This window comes from Crinia signifera, unplaced genomic scaffold (genome assembly GCF_055691185.1).
Source record: "Crinia signifera unplaced genomic scaffold, ASM5569118v1 HAP2_SCAFFOLD_83, whole genome shotgun sequence".
Classification (NCBI taxonomy): domain Eukaryota; kingdom Metazoa; phylum Chordata; class Amphibia; order Anura; family Myobatrachidae; genus Crinia; species Crinia signifera.
In genome coordinates, this window is record NW_028142741.1 from 311,171 (window position 1) to 327,248 (window position 16,078).

Genomic DNA, 16,078 nt, shown 5'->3' on the forward strand with positions numbered 1-16,078 from the left:
TGGGTCAGCTGGTACAGGGGGAGGGGTTGGTGTTTGCACACATTGCTCAGCTTATCTGATTAAAGGTGGGGGATGTTGTAGGCTCCCAGTAACAAAACAGTGTTATCACACTGCACCTTGACCCGGCAACAACCTGGGATTTAGTTGCAGTGTGGAAGGGGTATAGGTGATTACCGAATGTCCAATCAAAAAGAGAAGGAAAGACACCAGAGGTCGGGTCACTAGTAAGAGGTGGGCACCATCATTTGTTTCCCCTGAATGCCGGAAATGAGGCAGTGCAGGGCCAGATTAACAATGGACCTGATGGAGCTCCAGCTCCAGGCCCACTCCAGGCCCATTTTGTAGCTGAGAGCCAGGGCTTTCCAACGAGCCTGGCCCCGCATCGCTAGCCCCTCGGGAACCGGAGATACTGCCAAGCAAAGCTGGAACGTTTTCCCCATAGGACAACATAGGACCAGGTTCCAATGGCTGCCAATTCCCGCCTGGCATCACAGGTAGAACTCAGTCAAGCCTTCAATCTGCTACCAGGCTGGTCCATATGAGTTCATTCTAGAGATATTGCAGGTAAAGTGATTTTTATCATTTCTGAAATGTAATTTCATGGCTGTTCATGTTGTTTGAGGACAGATTTCTCTGTAACCAAACGGCCCAGTTTCACAGGACCAAAATCATTGAAAGCCTACATGTAAATGGGTCAGTTGGTTCTGAAGATATAGCTGGTTGTTTAAGGGGGGGGGGGAGGGTTCTCTCCCCCTCACACCAGAAAATGTAGGTACTAGGCTGATGTAAAAGGGGCCAGCCCGGGAATGTCCCTGCATGATCCTGGGACCATATTTCCAGGTAAATCCCTGCATTTTCTTGTGTGAAAGGGGTATTATTTCAAATAGCCGGGACCTGCAGTGCTCTGAATACAGCCGGGCAGCCCCCTGTTCTCTGCCCGGCTGTCCTTTCTGCCAGCGGCGGCTGTCCCCCAGTTACCGCGAGCATGTTTTCCCCCCTTGGCAATGAGCATGTAATCCCACATGGCAACAAGCATGGAACCCCTGGCAATGAACATGTAGGGAAACAGCACTTAATTTTAATAGGCATTATGGTGTTTGGCATAATACGTAGTGTGGCTGAACATGTAATAGGCATTATGGTGTACATTTTTAATGCGCAATGCCCCTGTTTATGAAGCATATTGTGCTTTATTGCTCAATCTTTTTGGTATAGTGTGTATTTTGGCTCAATCCATGTGGCAAAATGTGAATCCTGCCTTAATCTGTGTGGCATAGTGTGAATTTTGACTCAGTCGGTGTGAATTTTGGCTCATTCCATGTGGCATAATGTGTAAGAGGCAAATACAGTATAAGGGGGTTACTATTGTGTTGCATGATTTGTATAAGGGGTATATGGTGTGGTAAACTTAGGTGACCACATAAAAGGTGCTGAAATGTTGTCTACCAAGTTTCAGCTTTCAGTATTTTCTTTTTATGACTGGAGTGCCGCCTCATCCCGCAAGTATCTTAGTACCTTTGGGGGGCACCCGCCAATATATCTCCCTACATTTTTCCTATGCCAGCACCCTGCCTTTTCCAGGTATATATAATAAGTTGAAAGTATTTACACAAATAGAAACACACCCATGAGCAGACCACCCAAACAGAACATTGGTCACACCACCCACATTATTAGGTGCTGGCCACCACCCCTATTATTGTGCATAATAGGTCCTTGATCATTTTTAGCTCCTGGCCCATTTAGACCTTAATCTGACACTGGCGACTGTATACGGATAACACAATTATGCAGAGACACGGCACAGACACACAGGAAACCGGATACTGTATACTGACTGAGATACAAGATCACGACTGTATACGGAGAACACAATAACACAGACAGACGGTGCGGACACACAGGAAGCTGGATACTGTATACTGAGTGAGATACAAGATGGCAGCTGGATACGGAGAACACAATAACACAGACAGACGGTGCGGACACACAGGAAGCTGGATACTGTATACTGAGTGAGATACAAGATGGCAGCTGATACGGATACGGAGAAAACAATAACACAGACACATACCTCCCAACTGTCACGATTACAGTGGGACAGTCCCGATTTTCGGGTCCTGTCCCGCTGTCCCACCCGCGGCAGTCATTGTCCCACTGCGGGGGGTGGCAATCTAATAGAATAGACGCTGTGCGCACACGCACAGCGTCTATTCTCGTATGAAAATGAGGTTGCGGCTAATTAGCATAAGCCGCACCCTCATTTGCATACGCCCTGCCCCCTTTTCGGCTTCGCTGCGCGAGTGTCCCTATTTCATCATCACAGAAGTTGGGAGGTATGCAGACAGATGGCGCAGACACACAGGAAGCCGGATACTAAGTATAGTCCAAGATGGCGACTGTATACATAAAACACAATGACGTAGTGACATGGCGCACCAAATAAAATATAATAATAACACAATGACACATTTCAGGTCACTTTTCTCTTTACACACTTCTTTATATTACACTATTTCTCTGGTGTATTAGTTATGTAACAATCAGTTTTATGATAATGAATACTATTTATATGTTAAACAATTGTATTACACAAATGCCACCACCAGCCTCTGTCCTTCCCCCACTTATTCTTCTCGGGTATATAGATAATATTATCTATACAGAATATTTCCTGCTGAAAATAAATGTATAGATAATATTATCAATATATAAAAATAAAAATCAGGTTGTTTCGATGTGTCCCTCCCTTGCCACGTGCTGGGTCTCGGGACTCGAACCTGCAACCTGTGGCTCCCCGTAGCTTGGACTAATAGACACGCGCCACTGTGCCAACCAGCCAGAAGAGCCTCTCTGTGTAACTTGTAGCTCTACTGCAGTGACGTCATCCGCTCTGTGCTGCACCATCGCCACCTATTGGCAGCTGCTGGAACTACACCCGGAACGACTGTGTAATCCGGGCATACACTGAGCTCCGCTCCCGGTCATCTCGCTGCTCCTGCGGAAGTAGGGTCAGAGTGTCTGCTCCTGCCGCTGCTGCAGTGATGTGGGTCCCAGTACCTTGGATGAAAGAGGCTTTCAGAATATCAGGCTCATGGGGAGGTAAGCAGGGGGGAGGACATTTAACTCCTAGCAGGTTACTATGTGGAAGGGGGTGGGGGTCTTTTGTGTACACTTGTATAATCATGCTACAAATAAGATGTAATAACAGGCCTGGGGGGTTTGGTTACTGAAGTACTGCTGGTCTTCTGGAGGGGGGACTGGAAGTGCTGCTTTTCTACTTGGGGAGGGTTTACTGGAAGTGCTGCTGTTCTGTACGAGAGTCCCAGTCTGTATCAGGGTCTGGCATTCTGTACACAAACCGTGCATAGTCCTGGTGTGTGATTGTGTCACCACAATACCTTTCATACTACTGGCAAGCAGTGATGGTCCCTTTAAGACTGCGCTGCATTGCTTTTTTCACCCAGCCATTTAGCTTTTGGATAACTGCAGATGTAATAATTGTTTTCATTAGTTTTAAAGTTAGCTTAAAATGATGTTTGCTTTTCTCTGATTAGCTAACTTCTTATCTTCTATGCAATAGATTGGCTGCTGGTTCATCTGTCAGGGATCTCCTTGTGGAAACATGGCGAACTTGAGAAGCCTGAAGGTGAGGGAAGAGGACCATGTGACCAGTACCGTGGGAGGTATATACAGAATGTGCTGCAGGTCCCACGGAAAAGCAAGTAGCCCCCTGCACCATTCACTCTTTCATCCAAGCTTCTGCCCAATGGCTGGCAGTGTGTGTGTGGGGGGGGGGTGTCTTCCTGCAGATTCCCTCCAGTGGCAGACTGGTGGTGACTGTATCATAGCAGGGTGTCTGGTGACTGCACAGTCACCAATCAGCAGCATTGGTTATATCTGGGGCTCCCTCTCCCACGCTGCCTTTGTATACAGCTAGGCACCAGGACCCAGCAGTCGATATGCTTCCACAACAACCATCGATGATCACCAGCTGCACCAAGGGTGACCATCGATTGTTTACCATTAACCTGTTTGAAGTCTGTATAGCAGTGATTTTTTAACTCTGCACACCAAAGAAGAATTTAAAATTTACCAAGGTACACAATCAGACCCCCACCTGCAAAAACACATTGGCTCCCCACAGGATAAATAAACAAACCCATTGGTCCCCATATGAAAAATAATAATCACACAGTCCTCACAGGTATCAAATATAAATACATTGGCCCGCACATGAAAACTAATATCACATTGGTACCTACATTAAAAAAAAAAAAAATGATCATTGTTCCCCAATGTCTCCCATGGAACACAAAATGTAAACACATTGTGCCCCAGATGAAAACAATACAGTCTGTGCTAGTCTCCTCTGCTTCCACAGAAGAGACTTTCTACCAGGGGGGTGTGATATAGGGGTCCGACAGTCGGGGTCCCGACTGGCCGGACCCAGACAGCATGGTGAACGCAACTAAGCCCCTTGCGGGCTAGCTGCGTGCACGGTGGCTCTCTACGCATTCTAGTCTCCCTCTATGGGGGTCGTGGACCCCCACGAGGGAAAATAGCCGACAGCCATCGGGAACCCGGCTTTCGGTGTTTTGACCCCGTCCGGCACCCCTACCAGGGTGTAGAGTTAAAAATGCCCTAATGTGAACACCATAACCGTCACTGCTTACCTGTCATTATGTTCTCCTAAGGAGCTAGTGTGGACAGTATAACCGCAGGACACCTGAGCAATTCCTCCTTTTAGCTCCCTGTGACTCGTCTTTAAATCTGATTCATGTCCTATGCAATCTCCAAGCAGCTTCTTAAGCAACGGGCCCTAGAACCCAGGACTGACACGGACATCAGTAGGGATGGCCATCGCTGCAATAGTGCAAACAGCCATTGATGGTGGCATACTATGCAATGGATGATGATTTTACCTATCGATGATCATCTTTTTAGTTTGACTGATTGGCCTATGGGCCAATCAGAACCTTGGGCTTTACGGGTGTCGGGGGCAAACTATACTCCGTGTCCTGGCCCCTTGGGGAGAAAAAAAAATGATTCAGTTATGCTTGCCATCAATGGAGGAAAATTTAGACGGCAAAAATGTAATTTCCTCCATGGTGCAGTAAACCAATCGGTAAGGTCCCTGTAAATTGGTAGCTGCATCCTCATGAATTATGCTTTAGGCCATGTATATATTGTTTTAATGTATTTATTGTATTCCTGTAATTCTTTCTACAATGAAAGTGCTGTTGTTCCAGGGCCTGGTCGGAATTGTCACTGGGGGAGCCTCGGGTCTTGGTCGGGCCACAGTGGAGCGGTTAGTGCGTCATCCTTGATTTACCAAGCACTGACGGGAGCAGCGTAGCGCAGACTCTTGGAGAGAAATGTGCATTTGCTCCGACTGATGTAGGTATAAATAAACTAGAGATGTGCACCGAGCTCCAGGTCTTGAATTTGGAATAATGGTCTTGTTTTGGATTTATTTATTTTTAAAGAAAAAAGCTAAAATCAGGGCGGCTTCATATATCTGCCCAATGAAAGCGATCCAGCAACGTGATCTTATTCACTAACACTGCCAAGATCTCATTACAAATACAATGCTTAATGCATGGTCCCCGCAAGGACAGGGTGGTTTAAGCGTTGCATTTTGCGCTCGATGCAATTAGTCACTTGCAGCATTTAGTAAAGCTATATGCATTAAATAAGTAGCAAAGGACAGCTCTCCTGGTAAACGCTAGGAATGGTCATCGTTGCAATTTTTGTGTTTGTGGCTTCAAGAGGTTCATCTGAATAGTGTTAATTGAGCATATATTTCCCAAGCCCCCGTAGAAGTAAGTTGGTGCCTGGTAAGTCTGGCTCTTGTAAACGCCTTAATGCGACTTTTTCCATCATTTCAGTCCTGCAAAAGGATACGAAAGTTTTGGGGAAAAACGTAAGGTATATTAACTCCATTTTATAAGTTTGTTTATGCTGTAACCAGTGTCAAAACTATTATTTATTCGGGTAGTTATAGATTTGGACGCATATTCCTATATGTATGCAGATAATGCACTATGGGGCAGATTTATTAAGCTCGGTGAAGTGATAATATGGCTGGTACTTTATCACCGGCCAATCATCTTTTAATTGTGAAGTTACAGGCTTAGTTTGAAAAATGACAGGTAGGAGCTGATTGGCCGGTGATCAAGACCAGACACTTTAGCACTTCCCCAAGCTTAATAAATCTACCCCTATATACTTATGTTCTGTGACTAGCTGACTATATTAACGATTACTTCCTTCAGAACAGATGTGACCTGACACTTGCATAATCTAAAATCTCAATCACTTGTTTGCTGATATTGCTATTAGGCCAAGTAATTCCCAGAATGGACTGCCAGCCTTCCAAAAAATGGTCCCCAACCCAGGAACTATCTCCAACTGGCCATTAACCCCTACACATACCATTTTGTTTCTTAGAATTGCAAGGACATCTCAATGAGATGTTGCCAACTCCATTGACATATATTATTTGTCTCAAAAAGCACTGTTCTGAAAGTTATAAAGATATGACCATATATGTATTTTATCCATATTAGGAAATATTATGATATAATTATGGGGAGGTTAATATTAAAATGTTATGCCTTTTTATATATTCAAGTTCTGGGGACAATGCATCAGGTATTCTGTCTTTGATACTTGCCCAGAGAGTGTCCTTTTTGCTGTCTAATGTGGGTGAGGTTTTTTATTCAATAAAAATACTTCTTTAAGAATCGGACTCCTGATATTTCTTGCATCATAAACGCGACAACATAGAAGGAAATTCATTCCATACCCATTAACTTGAGCTGTGGGTCAGTAATTTAGGTCTATTATCACACTATTAACTGGACAAAAAAGTCCTACTTAGCAAACGGGCTTCGGCCTCTCCCTTCCTAGAAACTGTTAAGTCTAGGCTTATGCAACTTTTATTTTGATTAAAATCTTACAAGTTTTTGAAACCACCTCATGGTTTTTGTACTGTCACATTACTTTCAATTTTGATTACATGGGATGATCGTACTAAGGGTCATCAGTTTATTACGATTTTGTATAGTCTTAAGCAGGGCTATTTTTCAGCAGGCTCCAGCAGGAACTGAGGCCCTTATTCTAGTTCACTCTTTCTGACAAAATATTTCTTAGATGGACAAACCATGTGCACTGCAGGTGAGGCAGGTATAAAACCCCACCCAAATCTAATTATCTCTGCACAAGTAACACCTGCCCACCTGCAGTGCACATGGTTTTGTCCATCTAAGAAATATTTTGTCAGAAAGAGTGAACTAGAATAAGGGCCTCAGTTCCTGCTGGAGCCTGCTGAAAAATAGCCCTGGTCTTAAGGCCTATATGCAATTTGGGTCCGATTTCATCCGATTCTGGCAGTCCCGTGTGCAGTGGAGGTGGAGATACGTACTTGCATTCCTGCCGCCAGGTCTGCCCCTCTCCCCGCGGCAGGAAACTGGGATCTCGTGATAAATCTCTTGTAGTAGTACCGCAGGCTCCCAGCTGCTCAAGGGGAATTCAGTGCGAGTTCTCCCACAGAAGTCGAGTAGGGTATGGGACCCTTAAGGTTTACAAGGATAAGTGTTTTAGGAGTCTTTTCTTGCTATTCTCCCCCCATCATGGCCTATGTTATTCTATTGGGGTATTTCAATCAATGTTTTGTATGTTTCCTAATGTGTTCATTGTGATTTTTAACTATTGATAATGAACAGTCTATGAAAAAACTAACAAACAGTCCTTGTATAATCCGAGGAAAGTGCCTAAATCTTCCAACCACTGCACCCCCTCACCCGGCCGAACGCTAACCCCCCCTTGCACACTTCCTATCAGGATATTCCAGCAGTTGGGATTCAGACACCGGCTGTTAGCTGGAACGCTGGCATCGGGATTCTGACTGCCAGTATCCCACCGACCGTGATATTAATCATCTCTCAAATCCGAGAAGCAGTGAAACCAGTGCTAGTTTATATACATTGGGCTTTATATGGTAAAGAAAAGGCATATATGTGAGAAGGTATAAATGCAAGCACGCTCTAGACCAGGGCTGGGCAACACCGACCCGCCAGATGTTGATGAACTACACATCCCAGCATGCCTTGCATCAGTTTCAGCATGGCCACATAGCAAAACTAATGCAAAGCATCCTGGGATGTGTAGTTCATTAACATCTGGAGGGCCGGTGTTGCCCAGCCCTGCTCTAGACCACGTGTATTGGTATTTCTTCCTCGAGTCCATATGAGACTGTCCAAACAGTCCGTGCAGCAAACAAATTTGTAGATGAATGGGAAAGATCCACTGGTATTCAGAATGTTCCTAGGTGAATGGCAAAGTCCATACAGAGGTCCATTTCAGTAACAGGAGTCCAGGTATAAGGTTAATGCATTACTCTGGGCTATGGTGACTCGGCTTCCTCAGGAGAAAGTCCCAATTAAACACTACAGGAGCCTGTCTGATTTTTATTTTTCAGCCCAAATAATCCCGCTTACCTCTCCTTAGTGGAAAATCACTTTTTTCTCTCTGCAAGATGCTGATACAGGGTCAGGTTGAGAAAGGGCAGAGCAGCCCAGACCATCCAGTTCTGCACATTTACAGGGCTACAGTGGCCGATGACCATTCAGACAGTTTGACAGGTCCCCAACTTGTCTCTCTACACTCCTGTCTGTCACATCCAATCAGCAGCCGTTCCCATTTTAACAGGCCACTGGTTGCCTGAGACGGCCATTGTCTCACATAGCAGACATTGACTGGATCAGTCAGAAGACAACTTTATAGACCCAAACTCAGAGATCTGACTCCACTAAGATGATGTTTTGTTTCATTCCCAATTCCGAGTCTGGAAGGACAATGTGCCGGGACTCGGATCTGCTCCGCAAGTCCAGAGTTCGGGTGGGTTTGGTTTCCAGGAAACCAAACCTGCTCATCTCTGTAATATAGATATGTCTCACCTAAGGTGTACTTGTGAAGCTGGTGGCCATATTAAATCTTTTAAAAGACCATGTTTGACTTCAACAAAAAAAAAAGTTTGCCTGCTTCCACTTTTAAATAAAAACATGCAACCTCTTTTTATACATAAATGTTTTTAATATTTTTTTTTTTTTGCGTCAATATTAATCTGTTGTGTGATTTGCTTTCTGCCGGTAATTGAATGTAGGTGACCTCAGAGTCCGATGTGACAAATGCGTTGGAGGTGGCCCGTTCCAAGTTTGGAGGAGTGAATATTGTGGTGAACTGCGCTGGGATTGCCGTAGCTATAAAAACCTACAACAAAAGCAAACAGAGGCCGCACAGCTTGGAAGATTTCCAGAGGGTCATAAATGTAGGTTTAAACAATATTAGAACTATATTTTCTATTTTCTCTGTTTGTATAAGCTATTGTATTAAAACCTGTAATTTGGAAGAATTTCTACAGTTTTCAATTATTTGAGTGTGAACAAATAATGGGCCTGATTCAGACCCGATCGCAGGGCGGCCGATTATCGGACCACTGCACATGGTATGCAGTTAACATGCGCAAGGTCCCCCTGGGAATGAATACAGTCTGCATCAAGGCCAATATACGCTGCAGCATCAAACATCAGCTTGGATAATTTAGCGATTAAATTACATTAGTACTTGTTTTTGGTGGTAAGATAAAAAGGGATGCGGTCAATATGCCGGCGGTCGTAATATCGACGCCGGAATCCCGACCGCCGCAATGCCGGCACTTTGTCCACGACAACCATAGAGGGAGAATAAAATAGTGTGCCCGTGCTGTGGTGCGCCCGCAAGGGGGGGGGCGTTCCGCAGCCCCCCCTTGTTGGCATTGCGGCGGTCGGGATTCCGGCGTCGGGATTCCGACCGCCGGCATATCATACCGGACCCGATAAAAGTTGTTGTTATATATTTTTTTGCTATTCTCTTAGGTGAACATTGCCGGAACTTTTAATGTTATTCGTCTAGCGATAGCAGAGATGGTGAAGAATGAGCCAGATGTTGATGGACAGAAAGGAGTCATCATTAATACAGCCAGCATCGCTGCCTTTGATGGACAGGTCAGGCGCTTCTTTTTATGTAATGACCTAACATTTTGGAGTATGAGAAAGATGTGTTGTGTCATCTGTATGTATTTGTGTGTTGGATACATTCCTCCTACAGTAAATGGAGGGTCTGTCTCGGAGTTGACCTAGAGCGGTGGCAATTCCAGCTAGAAGAAATCCATGCGACTATCCCCCTGCATTCAGCGACCATGACATCTCTGCAGCCTTCAGCTTGTGACAGCGGCATCATTACATTCCTTTGCATCTGCCCCAACCCATTCCTTCATGTGGGAGATCCTCCTGAAACCTCTAAATAGGCTGCAGCTTTGTATACATGGTCAGGGGACACTTATACTATGTGCAGACACCTCACTACCAACCAGTGAGGCCCATTCATCCTTATATCAGGAGAGATACCGATGCTTATGATTCCAGTTGCTTGTAATCGCTTTCGGTTGTGTACATAGGGGTAAGGTCGACACATGAAAGGTAGACCTGGGTCGGAAAGTCAATACAATTGATACATTTTGTCGACAGTCAAAAGGTCGACATGAGTTTTTCACGTTTTTTTGTTTTGTTCCGCAATTCGGCGTAAGTCTACATGAACCCCATATCAGTGTACCGCATCCCTTCACATGGCTCGCTGCACTTGCCGTGCTTCGGATCCTATTATGTTCCCCTTCCACGCCCTAGTGGATGGTCGGGTATGAAATACCGCCTGTCGGCACAAGTCGGCTAAAAAAAAAGGTGAAAAACGCATGTCGACTCTCCCATTGTCGACCTAATGCTTGTGTAGCCCTAAGCCCTGTGAACCGTTAGTGGTCGACCTAATGTATATTGACCTTTATAGTGTCAACCTAGCGGCTGTATCCCGTACACAGATGCGGACTCTTTAACCTTTACATCTGCAAACTATTCCTTGTGCAGATTGTGATAGTGATTTGTGTGCACATTACACAGCTGCAAATGTATTTATTTTTTGTGGACTTTGGACTTGCTAATCATGTCAAGCGCCATGGCAACTGCATACATATACTCAGCTTTGGTGCAAAAACATAGGGCCTAATTCAGACCTGGTTGCTCATCTGCAAAGTTGCAGATGACTGCAACTAGATAGCCGCCGCCGAGACAGAAAACCTGCGCAAATCTGTGAATTCCAGTCTGTGTACATGTGAGTAAAGGTGCGTACACACGTACAGATTTTCTGTCTGATCTATCTGGTGGTAACAAAAACCTGGAAATGTAAGGGAGCATATGACAATCAAAGATTTTCACCCAAATGCAGGAAAACAGAAAAAATATATGCTTTGATAAATTTGTTATATCAGAACAATTAAACAATTTGTCTGACTGATCACTGTCTTTTTTTCAAGTTTTTGGGAACAATTTTTTGATTGTCAGTTGCTCCCATACATTTCCAGGTTTTTATTCCCACCAGATAGATCAGACAGAAAAATCTGTACGTGTGTACGCACCTTAAGTCTGACCCTTCTACAGTTCTGCGACAGGCTGATCGAAGCACGCACTGGCGTCACACATCCTCCCTTAAAACGCCTGGGCAGGCCTGCATTTTTCTTTTTTTACACTCCTGTCAATCCAGTTTGCTATTTGGGCTCGCGCATGCGCACTACGATTTGTGCACATGAATGTCATTCCATAATCAAACGGATTGCAAATTCGCACAACAGCGATCAACTTTCTGTTTCTGATCATGAAGAGCGGACGCGCCAATAGCGACACTGGAGGCGTGTTTCTCTATGTACATGATCTCATCTGATTGATTATTGAAACTGGCTTGACATGCATTTCAGCTTGCTGACATTCCCTGTTTTCTACCTTAATACCTTCCTGTCAATAACGCTGCGCTGAAATTCTCAGCGAGAGCGGCATCGCAACTCTACCGCGGCGCATGCACTGTAGGTGGGGCAAATGTAACGTGGGAATCAACCCCCAGTGCTGTGAGGCAGTAATACTAACCATTACATCGTCCATGCTGCTGTTTATTTGTTCCTACAAAATTGTTAAGTTCTGGGTAGCACAGTAATCTGTCCCTCTCCCCCTCTCTAATTCTTGTGATTAGCTAAGGACATGTAAGATAAATGTGTAACTGGTGATTGCACAAGGAAGCAGGTGGAGATCCTGAGGTCCAACGGCACCGTGCTCCTCTCTGGCGTAGTGTGATTTCCCAGCATGGTTTATTTTATATGTATATGAAATTGCCTACTCCTGGTTATTTGTAATGTGTCACATGAGCTTTGCTGTATTGGTCACATTGTGTACTGTTGCAGGTTGGACAGGCGGCCTACTCTGCCTCCAAAGGGGGAATTGTAGGAATGACGCTCCCTATCGCTCGAGATCTGGCTCCACTTGGCATCAGAGTCGTGACAATCGCTCCTGGTACTTTCCTTTTTATATCTGTTTTACTTGCATAAATGTGACCTGGCAGGGAAGGGGAACCTTTGGCCTTCAACTGTTGTTGAACTACACATACAAGCATGCCGTGCAACTATTGAGCATTGTCAAAAAGCAAAACTGTAGCAGAGCATGCTGGGATGTTTACTTCAGCAACAACTGGGAGCCAAAGGTTCCCCATCCTTGCACTAGGGAACCATTTGTTTATATTACCTGATGCCTACACCTAGTGGAGGCAGCCATTTTGTGTCCAGCACTAATGTTCTTGGGAATGATGCCGAGTCATACATCTATGACCAGCCCTACATGGATAGTAGTTGTGGAATTCTTCAGTGAGGTCATTGATTGCTGGCAAATTGATAAGCTGTGTAGAGGGTCGGTCCACAAATGTCTGCTGTGAGTTTGTGCGATTTAATAAAGTTACGTTTGCCAGGCATCCTTGTGATCCCTTATCTGGGATCCCCCCCCTCAACTTATTCATATGGGACACCTGTAGTAAAGAAAGAGGGTCCCACTTATACAGATATAGTAATAGAAGTAGTTTACATAAAGTGTCAGCAGCCATTTTATTTCTTAAGCAACTCTTTATGCAATTGCAGCCAGGAAATTCACTACAAACTATAAAATCTGATTAGAGTTTTTGTGAAAGAATGCATTACCACACAAAATGGCTGCCTATGTTGTGTCTGTGACTGGGGATACGGTCAATTGGTCGACAGTCATTAGGTCGACATGGGTCTAGGTCGACAAGGGTTTAGGTGGAAAGGCCGTTAGTTCAACAGGTAATTAGTTCGACAATGTCTAGGACGACATGGGGTTTTTCACTGTTTTTTGAGCCGACATGCCGACAGGCGGTATTTCATGCCCTACCATCCACTAGGGCGTGGTGGGAGAATAAAATAGTGTGCCCGACGCATAGCGAGCGGATGCAGTGCATGTCGACTATGTTGACATTCAGGTAAAAAAAAACCCAGTGAAAAACCCCATGTCGACCTTTTGATTGTCGACATAGACATTGTCGAACTAATGACCTTTCGACCTTTTCCCATGTCGACCTAATGACTGTCGACCATCATGCTGTAGACCAAATGATCCCAACCCCTGTGACTGATGCTAGCTGTGAGACTGTTACAGCTGAGGAAGCCTGATTCAGATGCGTTTGCAGTACTAACAAAGCAGCAGCAAACTGTGAGGCAGCCGCCTACAAGCGAACAAACGTCCACCAAAGCCATCACAACATGCTCGACAACTGAGTGTGAGTGGTCCCATTGTGCCTTCATGGCTGTTCAAGAATACACATGGGAGTTGTGATGGCGCCATTTTTTTGTATGCATATAAGATCGCCTTGTTTTTGCAGACACTCCACGCTATCTCCGTGACTGAGTTTTCACTGCGAGCAGCATCGCACGGTTACCTTGGTGCCGTGTGCTGTCTCCCTGTTGTACACTTCCTCCTTAGTCAATACTAGATATGAGTGACTTTTTTCGTTGTGCTGTTCTTACTCTAGGAAAGGTTTAAATGATTAATAATGACCCTTTTTTCTTGTAATGTTCCCAGTGAGGCGTTATGGAGTCTGGCCGCCCCACTAAAGCCCCATACACACTGGGTGATTTTGAGCTGAAAGCAGCTCAGTTTGTTGTACCAGCTGCTTTCAGCTCCAGTGGCCTAGTGTGTATGGGAGAGTGGTGATGCGCGCTCTGGCATCATCGCCAGCTGCCGGCACTCATCTGCTGGTATTACCAGCAGATGAGACAGGGTGGACATCTTTCAATAGCGTCCGACTATGGAAAGCTGTCCACGCCCTGGAGAAATCACTGGGCAGGGGGAAATCGCTCGGTGTGTATGCACTTTGCTTGAACACCGTTGGCTTATTTAGTACCTTCAATTTTTATATTTAAACATCTGTTCTCAAGTATGAATATTGCAAAAACCTAGACCGCTAGTGAGCCTTGGGGACCAACATTGGGAAAACACTTTTTTTTTTTGTGTAAGATTTTTCTGTGCTCCGGAACACTGTAAAATGTCACCGAATATTCTGTCTTTCCAGGCTTGTTCGCAACCCCTCTTCTCCTTGGGCTCCCTGAGAAGGCAAGAGAATTCCTGGCCAAGCAAGTACCTTTCCCCAGCCGACTGGGCCACCCTGAAGAGTATGCCCACCTGGTACAAACCATTGTAGAAAACCCCATGTTGAATGCAGAAGTCATTCGTCTGGACGGTGCCCTTCGTATGCAGCCTTAAAGTTAGAATCTTACAGGGAACCACCAAACCTCCCGTCCACGTCTTAAAGCATCGCTACCGGGTTACACAAGGAGTTGTAAGGCTATGGTGGCATTGATGCCAGGAATGTACCCAGAAATCTATCACTAGATTATTCTAGAAGACGTGGAAGGCCAGCCAGATTTTCTGGAACTGTGATTTTGACCTAATTCTGTTTATGCGGTTTGTAGGATAAAATTAGTTTTCTGATTATCGGAAGCTTCTGCTCTTTGATTCATTTTGTTCTACTCATTGAACATAACAAGTGTTCATTTGGTGTGGGTGGAAATGCATAAGGAACGTCATGTGATACATAACACCAATGGAAACAAATAAACTATGGAAATACATCAGTTGGATAACAAATGCATTTTTTTCTTTTTAACAATTTTATTTACAGTTTCTTATATATTCGGCAGCGCTTTTACAGAGATTATTTGTACAATCATATCAGTCCTTGTCCCAGTGGAGTTTACAATCTATATTCCCTACCACATGTACACACACATACAGATGTTCTAGGGTTAAGGGATTGTGGTAGGAAACCGGAGTACCCAGAGGAAACCCACACAGGTACGGGGAGAATATACAGACACTGCACAGTTAGAGCCATGGTGGGAATTGAACCCATGACCTCAGTGCTGTGAGGCAGTAATGCTAACCATTACACCCATCCATACTACCCACTTAGCCCATGGTAACATGATTCCACAGCCATGTTAATATTGCAAACAGGGGGAGTGTGATGGGGAGAAGGGGGTATAGAGTGGGATGGCTGAGGTAGGGGGTGTTTAATGGGTAGCAGGGAGTCTGCCCGGCTCGGAAGCAATCCCACAGATTGCTTCTGCAGCTGAGACAACTGCTGTCAATCACATTCAATTTGGACGCTTTTCATGCGATTGATCGCTGCAATCGCATGCAAAGAGCCCAAATTGCATGTAAATAATCCTATAGTATGGGGACCTGACCCCTCCCAGGGGCAAACGCAGGATTTTCAGAAGGGGGTTTCCAGAGGGGTGGAGCAAAGCACAGAGATGGACACTTAGGTGACAGAGTATATGCCGGGTCAGTTAAAGTATTATATATAGACCAAATGTATATAAATAATTACATACATACATACAGGGGTGTCAACAGCAGTGTAGACCCCTGGGCATAGCAATGTATTGGGGCCCCTACCGATCCTCCAGTGGTAGGGGTTGGGGGAAGCTTTGATGTCCCCCGGGTGGTAGGGGGTATTATATCAACCGCTCAGCAGCAGTAGGGCCTGGATCAGTAATTTCCACTAATTACCCCTTTACTGCACTGATGGTGGGAGATGGGGTGAGAGAAGGGGGCATTGGGCTGAATGAAGGTGCCCTGATACATAACTTCCA

General features: G+C 45.0%; 1 pseudogene across 1 annotated transcript; it reads left to right on the forward strand.

The window, feature by feature from the left end:
* The first annotated feature begins 2,927 nt into the window (after window positions 1-2,927).
* On the forward strand, window positions 2,928-15,052 carry LOC146056590 (3-hydroxyacyl-CoA dehydrogenase type-2-like; annotated as a pseudogene). Its single transcript, XR_014469360.1, has 7 exons — window positions 2,928-3,102; window positions 3,584-3,649; window positions 5,253-5,400; window positions 9,170-9,334; window positions 9,921-10,049; window positions 12,323-12,431; window positions 14,494-15,052. The product of XR_014469360.1 is annotated as a 3-hydroxyacyl-CoA dehydrogenase type-2-like (transcript).
* The last annotated feature ends 1,026 nt before the right edge of the window (window positions 15,053-16,078 follow it).